Genomic DNA, 13989 nt, shown 5'->3' with positions numbered 1-13989 from the left:
CAAAAGACGCTAGTAGAACAGCCTTGGAAAGCAGCAGCACAAAAAGGTCTCATTTAAATTCCTGGAAAGCGCAGCTTCTCTAAATATATCTATTCAGTGCTCTGAAGAGGCAAGTCCTTCTCTCTCTCTCTCTCTCTCTCTCTCTCTCACACGCACACAGCCTGCTAGAACCCGTACAGCCCGAGGCTGAGCCATGCCCCCGAGAAGCCACACGGCTTCCGCGCACAGGGGGCGAAGCACCCCACAGGGAGCACCTATTGCTAGGGTGCCTCTCCAGCCCGCCCAACGCCTGGGCAACCCTGGGCTTTTCCCCCAGCTCTGCACACTAGCGCTGCAACCGGGGGCGATGCCCCAGCATCGCAGCACGGCGCTTTCGGGCTGTAATCCGGGCTGGCACGAGCACCGCAAGGGCGGTCAGACCCCGCGGGGAACCCCCTCCCGAGCCCCCTTCAACGTCGGGGGCATCTTGCCCGGGCTGAGCCGAGCCTGCAGGGCGATGCGGGAAAGCACCGCCCCTGCCAAGGAGCTTCGCGCCCAGCCTGTCCCGGGGCCGCCTCGACCCGCTCCCCCGGCTCCCCGCACTCACCCCCGCGCCGCTCCTCCCGCCGGGGGACGCGACTATTGTCTCCCCGCAGAGCCGGGGCTGCTTCGCCCCCTCCCGCGGCTGGCGGGGCGAGCCCGGCCGGCGTTTACTAGCGGAGCCGCGGGGCTCTGGGGCGCGGTGGCGGCGGCGGCTGCAGGGCGGGGAGCGCGGCTCGCTGCTGCGGGGCGGACATGCTGAGGCTGCCGCGCCTGTGCTGCCGCCGCCGCCGCCGCCAGCGGACCGGACTGAGCGCGGGGCGCCTCGGCTCTGCCTGGCTCATTGTTCGGGGAAGGGCAGCGGCGGGCGGGGGCGGGGTCAGCGCCACCCGCCTGGGGCCCCGCCTCGAGCTCCCGCCGCCGGAGGGGGGGGGGCGGCATGTGCGCCTGCCCGGACGGGGCGGGGCTCGGGGCTGCAGCGCTTCCCGCCCTCCGGCCGCGCGGAGCGTAGATGGGTGAAGGCCCTGGAGCACGTGCGCGCGCGGGCTGCGTGCGGGACCCGGGAGCGGGCGCCGTCGACCCCACCTCGAGCCTGCAGTTGGCACCCCCGCGAGGCAGGGTCCCGCCGCCCACTTGTTGCGAGCCGCGCTCATTGCTCCCAGGTGACCCTGGCGCATCCCCGGCTGGGCTGTCTGGGGCTTACTGCCCTGGGGCCCCTTCTGCAGCACGGACCCCCCAGCGGGCCGTTTTGGAGGCGCTAGGCGGATGATCAGGCAAAGCAGAAGGGGTGGGGACCTATTTTTGCACACATAGGAAAGTTTTTTAGGTCCAATGCAGTGTGATGTGGCGTGCTCCAACACCAGGAAGGGGCTTGATTTGACAGCTGCACCCACGTAGGCGGGCGAGAAGCACAGGCAGGAGGCAGTGTAAAAGGCTGGGCTTTTAAGATAACACTCCATTCATTAGGGAAACCTTTTAAGTTTGTAATGGCTTGGTTGAATGTATTATTATCTGCATGGCTACAAACTGTTTAAAGGACTCAGCCATAATGCACTGAACCCTGTAAGATCAGCCCCGGCAAAGCAAATGAAAAATAAAGCAATGTTAAAAGGTACAAATGTGCTTTTTGACTTATGAATTTTTAAATAACCAACACAGACTGATTGGGGTTTTTCCTTTTTGCTGGCTTCTCAGTTAGCTCCCACAACCAGATGTATCAGAAGGAAAGTTATGTGCAATCTAATCCTTGCTAGGCGAGTTTTTGGAAAGCCACTGATTTTAATTTTAGGGCTAGCTTCTGCTATTCTTACGCAGACTTAATGGTAGCTTACCACAGCAAAGTTTAGTGGTTTCTTTGTTTTAGAAATAGATAGGTGGATGCTTTGGTCACACTTGAACTATTTGCCTGCTTAAAGTGAAGTGTCTACATCCTGGGTGTCCCATACATTTGCCATTCTCCAAATGTGGTGAATAAGACAGTGCACTTTGGTGAATATGGCTGCACATGGGGAGCGCCACCCGTTGCGTGCACACACCCCACTGGTTGGTGGGAGAAGCATGTGGCAGCAGCGGCCCTGGCAGCTCTGATGAGTCACCAGCATTGAATTAGAATGGAGGGGGCTGTGGCTGCCTGGCTGTGGAGGAAGGTATTCAGTTCTGGTGGGGGACTTGGGGTGCCTGGCTCTGAGGGAGAGGGAAGGCATTTATTTAGTGGGGAGGGGGTGCTGGGCTTGCCTGGCTCTGGGCGAGCCTGACTCTAACAGAGGGGGAGGGCATTTGTTTAGAGGGGAGCTGGGAGTGTCTGGCTTTATAAAGTTTTGTGTAATATAATGTGGCAAATATGGAAAGATGACAACCACAAGTGTGGTGCTCTTTTAATTCCTGTTAGGCACCGCTGATCTACATAAGCCTTGCAAGAACAGATTTTTACTGTCTCTATATCTGTTGTAGCTAATGTAAGAGAAAACACAATCAAAACATGATCATTAAAATTAAGTAGGAGACAACAGGCTAAGACAGAAAAAATACATCAAGTTAAATCTGTACAAATAAAAAAAGTCTTAAAGCAAAATATGATAATGAATCTGTGGGTTAAAAATAAAAAGTCCAACTGTTGAACTAACCTTCTGTACAAAAAGCAAAGTGCTTAAGGATTTATGATCATTAGTGATTATTCACTTAGCATATTTACTGTATTTGAAGAAAGAAATGTGTGAAGAAAGTAAATGTGATTAATAAAACAAAATAGCTTTTTTCTTCAAGATAGGAGAGTATGAAATCAGGCTTTGGAAAAGAAATTACTTTAACTGAACTAAAGTAGTAAGTTGTAGGTATAGACATGAAATAAATAGTGTGACTCATGCATTATAGATAACTGTACAGCAAAAGCAGTCCTAATAAAAGGGTTCTCACCAGAAATGTGCTAAAGAGTGTGGAAATGGTGGGTTATCATTCTAAGGCTTTATTACTATCTGAAAATTAATCCCGTAGTCATTGAACACTCTAAAAAAATTTAATTTAATGCCAATTTTATTTTATGTATGTTTTGCCCACCAAGTAACTTTTTTTTTTCTTTTTCAGATTTGTTGCATCACTCGACAAAGATACCTGCTGGCTGATAAAATTAATCATAAATGTGTCAAACAAAAATGCAGTACAAGATACATATTCTGAAACCAATTTTATTTCTTAAGTTGGAATTCGTCTATACAGAAATGCAGCTCCTGATATGTGTATAATAATTCTAAACCATGCTGTTCTTTATAGTCATTCCACTTTTAATAATCTGGGTGAAAATTAATTTCAGTTTAGAAGCAGAACAGATTAATAGTATAAGGTATAATATTACGAGAAAGTAGTAGCACAAAGATATTCTGCATGTGACATAAGGACAGCACCTCACCTGGAAATGTTTCTCCCTGTCAGAAGAAAAAATCATCAATAGGCAGTTAAGCTATTTGAGGCCAACTCTCAAAGGTAGCTGCTACTGATATTAAAGTCTGTCAAAATGTAAAATTTATCTGTGGGAAAGCAGTTGGAGGTTGTCTGCACTGAGGTATGGTTTGATTTTGCCTCCAACTTCAGCACATTTTGCTTTTGGCTCAGCCAGTGAATGCCGAAGAATAAACCACAGTTCCTGCAATTGGCCTGAGTTTGATTTCACTTATGTTGCAGTAAATAAAGAACGACTCAGTGGAGGTACATTGGAGTAAAGACTGTGTGAGATTATCGTCAGGCCCCCAGTGATTTCAAAGTCCCCAGGGAAAAGGTTTGAAGTTCAGAGGAAAGTAATTGTTGGAAAGTCCAACTTTCTAAAGAATTTACTTCTACTTCTTGGTGGTGGTCACTCAATAATGAGCAGGATGGCTTCACGTCACCCACCCATGTCACCATTCATTGCTGATCGACCTAATTCTGTATCCTCAGGTCTTATCACAGAAGGGGCAGGTGTTGGTACTTGGTGGAGGGGTGTGGTGTGGTTTTTGAGGCTCTTCTCTGTCTCTCCTCATCTGCACTGTGACAGGGCTTCTCAAATTGTGCCACCCCCTCACAGACTACCATTCTCCACTGGGCAAGGTTCTCCCACGTGTCTACACTGATGCTGCACTTTTTCATGTGTGCCTTCGGCATGTCCCTAAATTGTTTCCTCTGTCCTCCCTCGAACTCAGACAATAATCTGTTTTGGAAGGCACTGATCAGACATCCGAACCATATGAGCAGTCCAATAAAGTTGTTGATGAGTGATAATAGCTTCTGTGATGCTCATGTTCAACTCTTCCGGGACACAAGTCTTTGTGCGCCTATCCTCCCAAGAGATTTAGGATTCCCCTGAGGCAGCAGAGATGATATTGTTCAGGTGCCTTCAAATTGCACTTATACGTTGTCCAGGTTTCACATGTATACTGTAGCGTTGGAACAACCACCGCATGGTATACAAGGAGCTTTGTCTTGGAACAGATGCCCTGGTTCTTCAGGACCCTTTGTCTCAGGTGGGCAAAAGCAGAACTTGAACAGCTCAGACAATGCTTGATTGCCATATCAATGTCAACTTTAGTGGAAAGATGACTCTAAAGAATCTACATGCATGTGCTTATGTATGAATGAGTGATAAAGTTTCAGATACTATATACACAGATATGGCTTCTGTTTTTCTGTTACTGAATTTAAATACTGTTATGCATCTGTTATTTTGTTGCTTAGTGGCACATTTATAAAGAGAACACATAACCTAGTTTAGCCTGGTCTTGAGAAATAGGCCCTTAAAGTTATAACAGATCAGTGGTACAGTTTGTTTTGAAAGCCTCCAAAGCCCGATAGCAAATCCATCACTTCCAGGACATGTCCATAGCGTTATAACAGGTAAAATCCCAGCTTCATTAAAGTCTAAGGGGGGTTGCCATTGACTTTAGTAGGGCCAGGATTTCACCCACATGAATATATTAGAATTAGTCTAGCTTTGAACATAAGGTCCAATGGTATAATAATATATGAGTCGAGGGGATACAAAGGGAGCTCTGATTTCACATTTGCATGGTTTTGGGGCACTGCTACTCCTACCAATAATGTTTACCATCCCATGAGAACACATGCCTGTGGATTAGACCCCACTCCTTGGACTGTAAGTCTACAATGGGGAAAGTACACAACACACTTGTTTGTCCTATAGGTAGGGTGCCCACTTTGTCCTATGCCAAATATGGGACACCAGCCTCTGCTGTCTCATGTCAGGGTTCTTTGGTGATGGGGGCTGCTGCTTCAGGGTGGGGCACCAGGGATGGGGTGCTACAGCTTCCCAGGGGGAGGCACCAGGGATGAAGGGGAGTGGAGGATAGGGGCTCCAGAACCCCCTGGTAGGGGAGGTGTTCCAAAGCCTCCCAGCGGGGCAGGGAACAAAGCAGGAGCTGCCTCCCTGAGGGGTGGGAGGCTGGGGAATGAGGCAGCTGCCCTGTTGTGTTCATCGGCAGTTGGGGCTGCCACCATAAGGTGCCAGGGAATGGTGCAGCTGCCCCACAGAGGAGTTCCCCTGCAGCAGGAGCTGCTGCCACAAGGTGAAGAGCTCCAGGGAGCAGGGTAGACACCTGTTGGAGGAGCTCCCTGGCAGGAGAGGCTGCCACCCCAAGACACAGGGTGCCAGGGAACAGGACCCCACAAAGTATAGGGCAGTTTGTCTATTTTCTTAAAAAAGTCAGGATGCCTGTGAGATAGCTTAAATAAGGGACTGTCCTGTTAAAAATGGGATGGATGGTCACCTTGCCTATAGGTATGATGTACCTATGTCACCTGGTAAACATGCTTTCTCCAGTACCTCTGGAGGTGCCATACCTGATGCTATTTTTCAAAAGCACTATTTCCAGCTACTTTTTGCCCACAAAAGCTTATGTTCCAAAATATCTATTAGTCTATAAGGTGCCACAGGACTTCTTGTTGTTCTCAAAGATACAGGCTGACACAGCTACCTCCCTGATATTTGCCTCCATCAGTGCACTTCTTCCCTATTCCACCTATGAAGAAAACCAGACAGAAGAAAACCTGAAGGTTTTATATATTGTGTGCCTCATAAATGCTGTACCCAGTTTTTTTCCAATTGTGAAGTGGATTTTTAATAAAGTTAAAGTAATTGATTTCCCATCACTTCAAAAGTCTAGCAGGTATTCTGTTGTTTGCATTCATAAGTGGACTTAGGAACTGAACCCACCAGGAATTCATAGCCTACTTTCAGAGAGGCTGTGTCCCAGTTTTCTTCTTCCATATTTTCTGGAAGGTGATCAGTGGAATGGATTTCTCTCTTAAGGGAAGCTATCTCTCTGCCCTTCGAAAGCACCATGATTACAGTACGTAGGTAAGGGAAGTTTTGGGCTCAGTGACTACAACATTCTGGCTCAAAAGAATTTGGGGGAAGGGGTCGGGCAGGACGAGAGAAGTGATGCGGAAACTCATTTAGCATGAATAAGAGTTAGATGTGAAGAAAGTGCTCTTCACTGTGAATATGTTGTAAAAAATCTGGCATAAAAATGTAAGGGTCACCACTCTAGGTGTAGGCCTGGGATACACTGTAACTCCCTAACACACTGCTGAGTCATAATTCCTTTCCCACTTCTTCCTTGTTCTTCAGAAAAAGAACTAAATAATTCATGAAGGTTGGGTCCATCACTGGCTGCTAGCCAGGATGGATAAGAAACTGTTTCCCTAGCCTCTGTTTGTCAGAGGCTGGAAATGGATGACAGGGGAGGGATCACAAGATGATTACTTTTCTGTTCACTGCCTCTAGGCATCTGGTATTGGCCACTGTCAGAAGACAGGATACTGGGCTAAACAGACCTTTGGTCTGACCCCATATGGCTGTTCTAAGTGCCATATTTCACTGCTGACCTATCCCAGTAATGAATTCCTAACCCTCAGCAATGGCTTAGCTGTATGTGCCAGCACGTAAAGTCAAGGCCCTGCTCCATACCCATTTCAATACCTGTGCCAAGGAAGAAGTAGGTATGTACCCTCAAGTGCTGCTATGTATACAGACCTAGGTTACCTGCCCTAATGGTGTATGGGCTTTCTTATGCCCTTGCATTAGCATGTAGCACAAGGTACAATCTTGTTCTGTTACTTCTTCCAGAAGGCAAACCAGACTAAGAAAATTTTAAACATCTTGAAAACACAGTAACATTTGATCATGTTTTATAACTTCGTACTATCATACCTTGAGATGGCCAATAAGCCATCATGTACCTGCAGCAAACAGACTTTAAAAGAAGTAATCAACAAAGTGTTGAAGATTTCAGCAAGAGCACAGCAGAAACCTGCATCTATTCTGCTTTGAGGTTCAGATTCCAGAAATCGCTGTCCGATCAGTTTTTCACAATACCACTGGGAGATTGTGCCTAACTAATCATTAGGTGGCTAAGGATACAAACTCCATGCTCATGAGATTGGAAATGCTAAAATAAAGAGTTGATAGCATACAAAAGAAATGTGCAGTAAAAGCTTTTTATAATTGCTAATTTTAAGGAATTCAACCAAAGGCCTCTTACCATTTTCCTCTGAAGCTATAGAGACCTGATCCTAGAAGCTTCTATGTGTTAAAAATTTATTAGTAGCAGTACCACTGATAAGCTCTCCACATCAGCAGTTCTCATTGATTTCAATAGAAGTTGAGGTGCTACACCTAATGCAGCATTTATATGCTTCTCTGTGACTTAGGGAGGCATTATTGATGAGCTGCAATGGGTCATTTCGTCTGTTGTAAAGGTTAACTGAAAATAATTTTTCATGTAACAGGTTTCTAAAGAAAAAAAAAGCCATGTCTGCTGACTCATCAAGAAATGAGAATGAAAAGATGATTGGATTTGGAATGACAGTTTTCACAAAATAAAGCAGCGTGCATAATTCAGAATGGGAAATGCATCTGTGCTGCTGAGCGCATTGATGCAAAAATGTGTGCATTTTCATACATTCATTTGTAGAATAATAACTGGCTAATCTTTTAGGGCTTGTCTCCTTTTTGGGGTTCAGTCCTGACCTGTGAGAGATTGTGTCATTTCCTGCCCTATTACTTTGTCTGCCTTAAATGTGCTGCTTCTGTGGCTCACAACATGGACACCACCATCAGCAGACAAGCATGCAGGTCAGTGTTTGTACTGCATAGTTCTGATTCAGCAATCTGACCTCAGCAGCCTGCTTGCAGTACAAAAGCTCCACACTGGTCTTTTCCAGCCTCGGTTACTGTTTGCAGGGTGATGTAAACGCATGCCCCAGTTCCAAATTTCCCCATAAGCATCTTTTCTTGAAGCATCCTGTCCTCTCCTGGACAGTCGAGAGAAATAATAAGGCTTGTTACACCTTTAAACAAAGAGAAGTGTGGTTTATTATTTTAAGTATAGTTAATAATCACTTCAATTCAAACATGGCACTGTGTTGCTTTAGATTAAAAGTAAAGTAAGTTTGAGATTTTAAATGAGTTCAAACACAGAATGAAAGGCAGAATGGTAACAAGCAAATAGTAAAAGACCTTCTACCAGGTGAGTCTTAGCAAACTACATTCTTATGTAAAGGTAGCTTTCCTGCTAAATTTTCTTGTTTGCAACCATGGCTGTCTTCCTCTCAATCAAGACTTTCCACTTAAGTATAGGATATTGGTTTCCCTTCTTTTTCCTCTTGAAAGATCTTTGCCTAAGCTAAAGGTCTGTGACCTGTGGCTCCAGGGCCGCATGCAGCTCTTTAAGGACTTCACTGTGGCTCCCAACACTATAATTGCAAAGTTAAAAAAAAAGTTCTGATTATTTTTGATAAATGGTAAACATCTAAAAGCCCCAAAATGAACAAGTCTTATCTAAATAGCAAACGATACGTGATCTCAAAATATTGGCTAACTCCCCCTTTAATATGTGCAGTGTGATATGATACTGTATCTGTGTTTTGATTGTGTTGCTAACAAAGTCTTGATTTTGAAAAGGAAAAGGAAACTTGCAGCATTCCTACTGTGAAGGGCAACACACATCATAAGAAAGAAAACTGAAATTAAATATGAAATAAAATTGGCATAATTAAACTAGGGTTGGAATGGCTCCTAAACAGAGGAAAATTGAAGCTGAAAACAAAGAATTTCAAACTGAATGGCCTCAATCCTTCACATTAGTTTGGCTGGGCTCCCTTTGGCCGTGTCTACGCTTGGCCAAAATTCCGAAAGGGCCATGCTAATGGCCAAATCGGACAATACTAATGAGGCATTGAAATGAATATTCAGCACTTCATTAGCATGCTGCCGGCCACAGCACTTCAAAAATGCCGCGTTTCGATCACACGCAGCTCATCTACGTGGGGTCCTTTTTGAAAGGACCCCACAAATGTTGAAATCCCCTGATAGGAAATCAGCTGATAGGAATAAGGGGATTTTGATGTTTGTGGGGTCCTTTCCAAAAGGGCCCCATGTAGACACACCTTACATGATCAGATCATGGCACTTTCGAAGTGTCATGGCTGGCAGCATGCTAATGAGGCCCTGAATATTCATTTCAGCACCTCATTAGTATTCTCTGATTTGGCCATTTGCATGGTCCTTTTGAAATTTTCGCCAAGTTTAGTCGTAGTCTTTATGTATCATTTGCAATGAGAAATTCAGCAACAATAAAAAATGCAACCTCAAGAGAATATGTAAAAAGTTTGTGAACATCCTGCAGTAAACATATCACATTACGAATCACTGTGTACACTATTTTTAAAATAGTGATTACAAAAAAGATGGTTTGACTTTATTTATTAAGGACCATCTCATATTCATATGCATTGTGGCTCTTGAATTGCATTTTTTACTGAATTCAGAAAAACAATGGCTCTTCTTACTCTTGGTCGCCAACCCCTGACCTAAGAAGTTCCCAGAAACTTCAACCCCCAGATCCCATCCTTCTAAGTTGCAAGACCTGTGGTCCCATTTGTATGTTCAACAATCGATGCCAAAATGGCAGTGTAAGCGGTTCTGCCTGATGGCAGAGTGCCTAGCGGCTTGGCCCCTTGCAGAGCCCAGAGGCCCAGGGTGTAGGTCTGCAGCCCACCCCTAAAGGCTGTGGTCTTAGTTTGGGGCGTGGCCCCGAGAGTCTAGCTTCCCCTCTGCAAGGGATTGGTTCTCTGGGGTTCCTCCCCCTCTCTGCCTGGGGAAGGGTTCAGAAGCTCCTTCCTCTGATGGCTAACCTGGTGGCAGCTCTGACTCCACCCCTGCATGTCCCAGAGCCAGTTCCTGCCTCTTAGTTGGTCAGCCCCAAACTGGGCTGGCTTTTCCTCTTTTACACTGCCTCTAAGCCTGACACCAGCTGCAGATGAACCAGGGCAGGGCTGATTGGGCAAACAGGCTCTGTTTCACCCTTGCCTCGCCCAGCCTTCCTCCTACTCCCTTATGGGCTGCCTCTGTCACTTATATGTTCCCAAACTCATTGCTTTGTCCCCAGATTCTGGCTGCTGTTCATTTCCTGCAGACTTCCCTTTCCTCTGCCGATTCATATGTAATCGGGGCCTCCATTGTTTTTTGTCACATGTTGCTTAATTGTACTGGAGACAGGCTGCCTTCTCTATGATAAAACCTTTTTATCCTTGTGTTTGGTTACGAACTTTAAAACATAATATCAATGAATAGCCATAATTCATCATGTAGTGTTAATACACACATAGTTTGACAATGTTTGATCACCAGTCTGTCAACAGCTTTTATAAAATACCTTATTTGATATGCTTTTATAATACTGTAATATTATATACAATTGGTTGATTGAGTTACTTATTATTTGAGGTTCAGACACCTGCTTGCTCTAGGTTGATGGTTTTGTTTACCTTTTTTGTAAATGTACCTTCATTGTCTCTGCCTAAACCAGACGGGTGAGATAAGCAAACACACATTCTTTTGTTTAGGCTAGACTGAGCTTACACAGTTTGCCAGACTCCTTATACGGTGATAATTTTTGCACGTCTGTAACTCTTGGTTCTCATCCCACACGTGTAACATGCAAGGATATTAATGATCAGTGAGTTATCAGTTTTCCAATGATGTATGGAACATGCCACCTTGGGGTACAAGTTGAACCTCTCTTGTCTGGAACCCTCAGGACCTGCCAATGTCAGACAAGAGAATTTACCAGACAATGGGAGGGCAATTTTTTCTACCACATTACCAACACTTGTATTTCTTACTGGGTTCTTTGAAGATGTTTAGGGGTAAATTCCAGATAAATAACATCACAGAACCTGAGAGCCAGGATGGTGGATGTAAACAAATTTTATGGGACCCTGGGAAATCTGGGCACACCTATTATAAGTGGTTGCATGGCTAACTATAACCATGCTAAATTGCAGATGTTGTTGGATGAGAGAATTCTGCATTAGAGTGGTTCAGCTTATAAATATCTGACATAATGAAGCCGTCAACAGGGGACATGCCAGTGTGACCGAGCAGATTTAAATTTCTTCCCCCGTTGTCTGAATGTATAATGTGTCCCTGATGTCACTGCCTTGTATCCAGTGGCCATCAATGACTGCCCTGTGAGTTCAAAGGCAATCACCATTACAGCTGCAATGTATCTGAAAAGATAATATCCCTTTGGAATCAGAAATAGCACTGTGGATGTTTAGACCCAAGGTATGTGTGGCTGCGGTGGTCCAGCAATTGGGAAGGTCATTTTCACCTAGCTAGGACCTACTGAAAAATAGCAGAGTCCTGATCAGCATAACTGTTTGCTTTGAAAATTGACATTTGTTCACATGTATGTTTTACTGAATAGGTGGGAGAGCTTTTTCCACCAATTGAACTGTAACTTATTTACTCACATACTACTTGTTTGTAGCTGGAATGGGAAGGTTAGACTTACTGTCAAAAATAACCCCATCAGATTTTAGCCTCAAACTACTAGTATTAATAATCACTGAAGTCTGGACAGTCACATTGTAACTAAACATTTTTCAACATGCACTGCAAAATGAGAAGGCAAATAATTAAATACAAATTTGTTGTCAGGCCCAGCATTGCAGAAGGGGGATGGGGGAAAGGGAGCAACTGCCCCAGGCCTTTTAAATCCCCAGTGGAGTGACCTGTGCTCCATGCAGCTCTGAGGGCTGCCTTGCGGGAGAGGCAGCAGGTGGCATGGCATGCTCTGGGCAGCACTGAGGCCTGACTGTCCCAGCCTCACCATTTCCAGGAGCATAGAGCCCCCCACTCCCACTTTACCTAGGGCCGAGTAAGTGCTGGCCCTCTGTTGTATGTACATTGCATTAGTCCTCCCTGTGCCCGTGTTGGCGTGCAAGGCCAAAACAGCGCCCTTAAGTTAAGGGGGTTGAAGTCTCTGGGAACTGCTTAGGCCAGGGTTTGGCAACCAAAACAAGGCCCTTACATTCTTCTCTGGCATTTACTGCTTTGTAGTGTTGAGATTGATTGTTTTGATGTTCCCTGCTAAGGATTCTTCTTAAGTTTTCTCCTGGGTGCCCTCATTTCCTCACACCTGTTGGATTCTACTTGACAGCATCATGTGAGAAGTCTGTGTGTTGGTATCTGAAGCACTTGCTCCAAATGTGTCCAGTCTGTGTGTAAATAAGCTGCTGGTTGTGGACTTCTCAGTTTTTTCTTGGTGGTGAAGTCTTTCCTACCAATGCTGAGAATCGTTTTCAGGCACTGATTTTCAAAGGGATCTAGTTTTCTATAGCTACGTCTACACTGGGATGCCACATTGAAATAGCTTATTTCGATGTAGTGAAATCGAAATAAGCTATTTTGACGAGTAGCATCTACACATCCTCCAGGGCTGATGCCGTCAACATTCAACGTCGACGTAGGACAGCACTGCATCAAAATAGGCTCCGCAGGGGAGCGTCTACACACAAAAGTGGCCCAAATCAAAACAAGGGTGCCAGAAAAAGCTGTGGACAGGGTCGCAGGGCGGACTAGCACTTCCAGGGCAACAGCAAGCCACTCCCTTAAAGGGCCCCTCCCAGACACACTCAGCCTGCACAGCACGCAGTCTGCAGAGCCACAAGCACACACACCCCGTGAAAGCACCATGGACCTCCAGCAGCCCACACACCCGCCCCTGGAGCAGTGGCCACCCTGCTCAGTGCCATGGAGGAGGCAGCTCAGCATCTTCTATTCGAGGAAAATGAGCTGTCCTTGGGGGATGAAGAAGCAGCCCCAGACCTTGCTGCCCTCCCAGCCTCCCTCCGCCGGACACGCCGCTGGCTATGGAGGTACCCCGCTAGCACGGACTGGTGGGAGTGGCTGGTGCTTGGCGAGTGGGACAATGACTGCTAGCTCCGGAATTTCTGGATGAGCAGGCAGACATTCCTTGAGCTCTGCCAGTGGCTCACCCCTGCCTTATGGCACCAGGACACCCCCATGCGACGTGCCCTCACTGTTGAGAAATGAGTCGGCATCGCTCTCTGGAAGCTGGCCATTCCAGACTGCTACCAATCCATAGGACAGCAGTTTGGTGTGGGCAAGGCCACCATCGGGATTGTCGTCATGGAAGTAAGGGGACCCCAGGGGGAGGAGGGAGCCCGCGGGAGGGGGTGCCCGGGGGGGAGGGGGAGCTCAGGGGGAGCCCTGGGGGGAGGGGGAGCTCGGGGGGGAGCCCTGGGGGGAGGGGGAGCCCGGGGAGAAGGCCAGACACACCCTGCACACCCCTCACGGGTGCTCTCATGTCCTTCCTCTGCAGGTGGTCCACGCAATCAACGCCCTGCTCCTACACGGGCTCGTGCAGCTTGGGGACCCGGATGCTGCCATCGCGGGGTTTGCCAGCCTGGGCTTCCCTAATTGCTTCGGGGCTCTGGGTGGGACCCATATCCCCATCCATGCCCTGGAGCACAGCAGAGGACGCTTCCTGAATAGGAAGGGCTACCATTCCGTGGTCCTCCAGGCCTTGGTGGACAGCCGGGGTCGTTTCTTGGACATTTATGTTGGCTGGCCTGGCAGCACCCACGATGCCCGGGTGTTTAGGAATTCAGGCCTGT

General features: G+C 46.8%; 1 protein-coding gene across 2 annotated transcripts in view; it reads right to left on the bottom strand.

Moving 5' to 3' along the window:
• The window catches only part of ST6GAL2 (ST6 beta-galactoside alpha-2,6-sialyltransferase 2), a 77902-nt gene extending 77097 nt beyond the window's left edge, over nucleotides 1-805 (bottom strand). For both annotated transcript variants that reach the window (XM_074983251.1, XM_074983252.1), the window contains exon 1: nucleotides 587-805. The gene's annotated coding sequence lies outside the window, so the exon portion shown is untranslated. The remainder of the gene's footprint in view (nucleotides 1-586) is intronic.
• Between the last annotated feature and the right edge of the window lie 13184 nt (nucleotides 806-13989).

The sequence above is a fragment of the Carettochelys insculpta genome, chromosome 1 (assembly GCF_033958435.1).
Source record: "Carettochelys insculpta isolate YL-2023 chromosome 1, ASM3395843v1, whole genome shotgun sequence".
NCBI classification, from domain to species: Eukaryota; Metazoa; Chordata; order Testudines; family Carettochelyidae; genus Carettochelys; species Carettochelys insculpta.
This window is presented reverse-complemented; position numbering and strand designations above follow the sequence as displayed.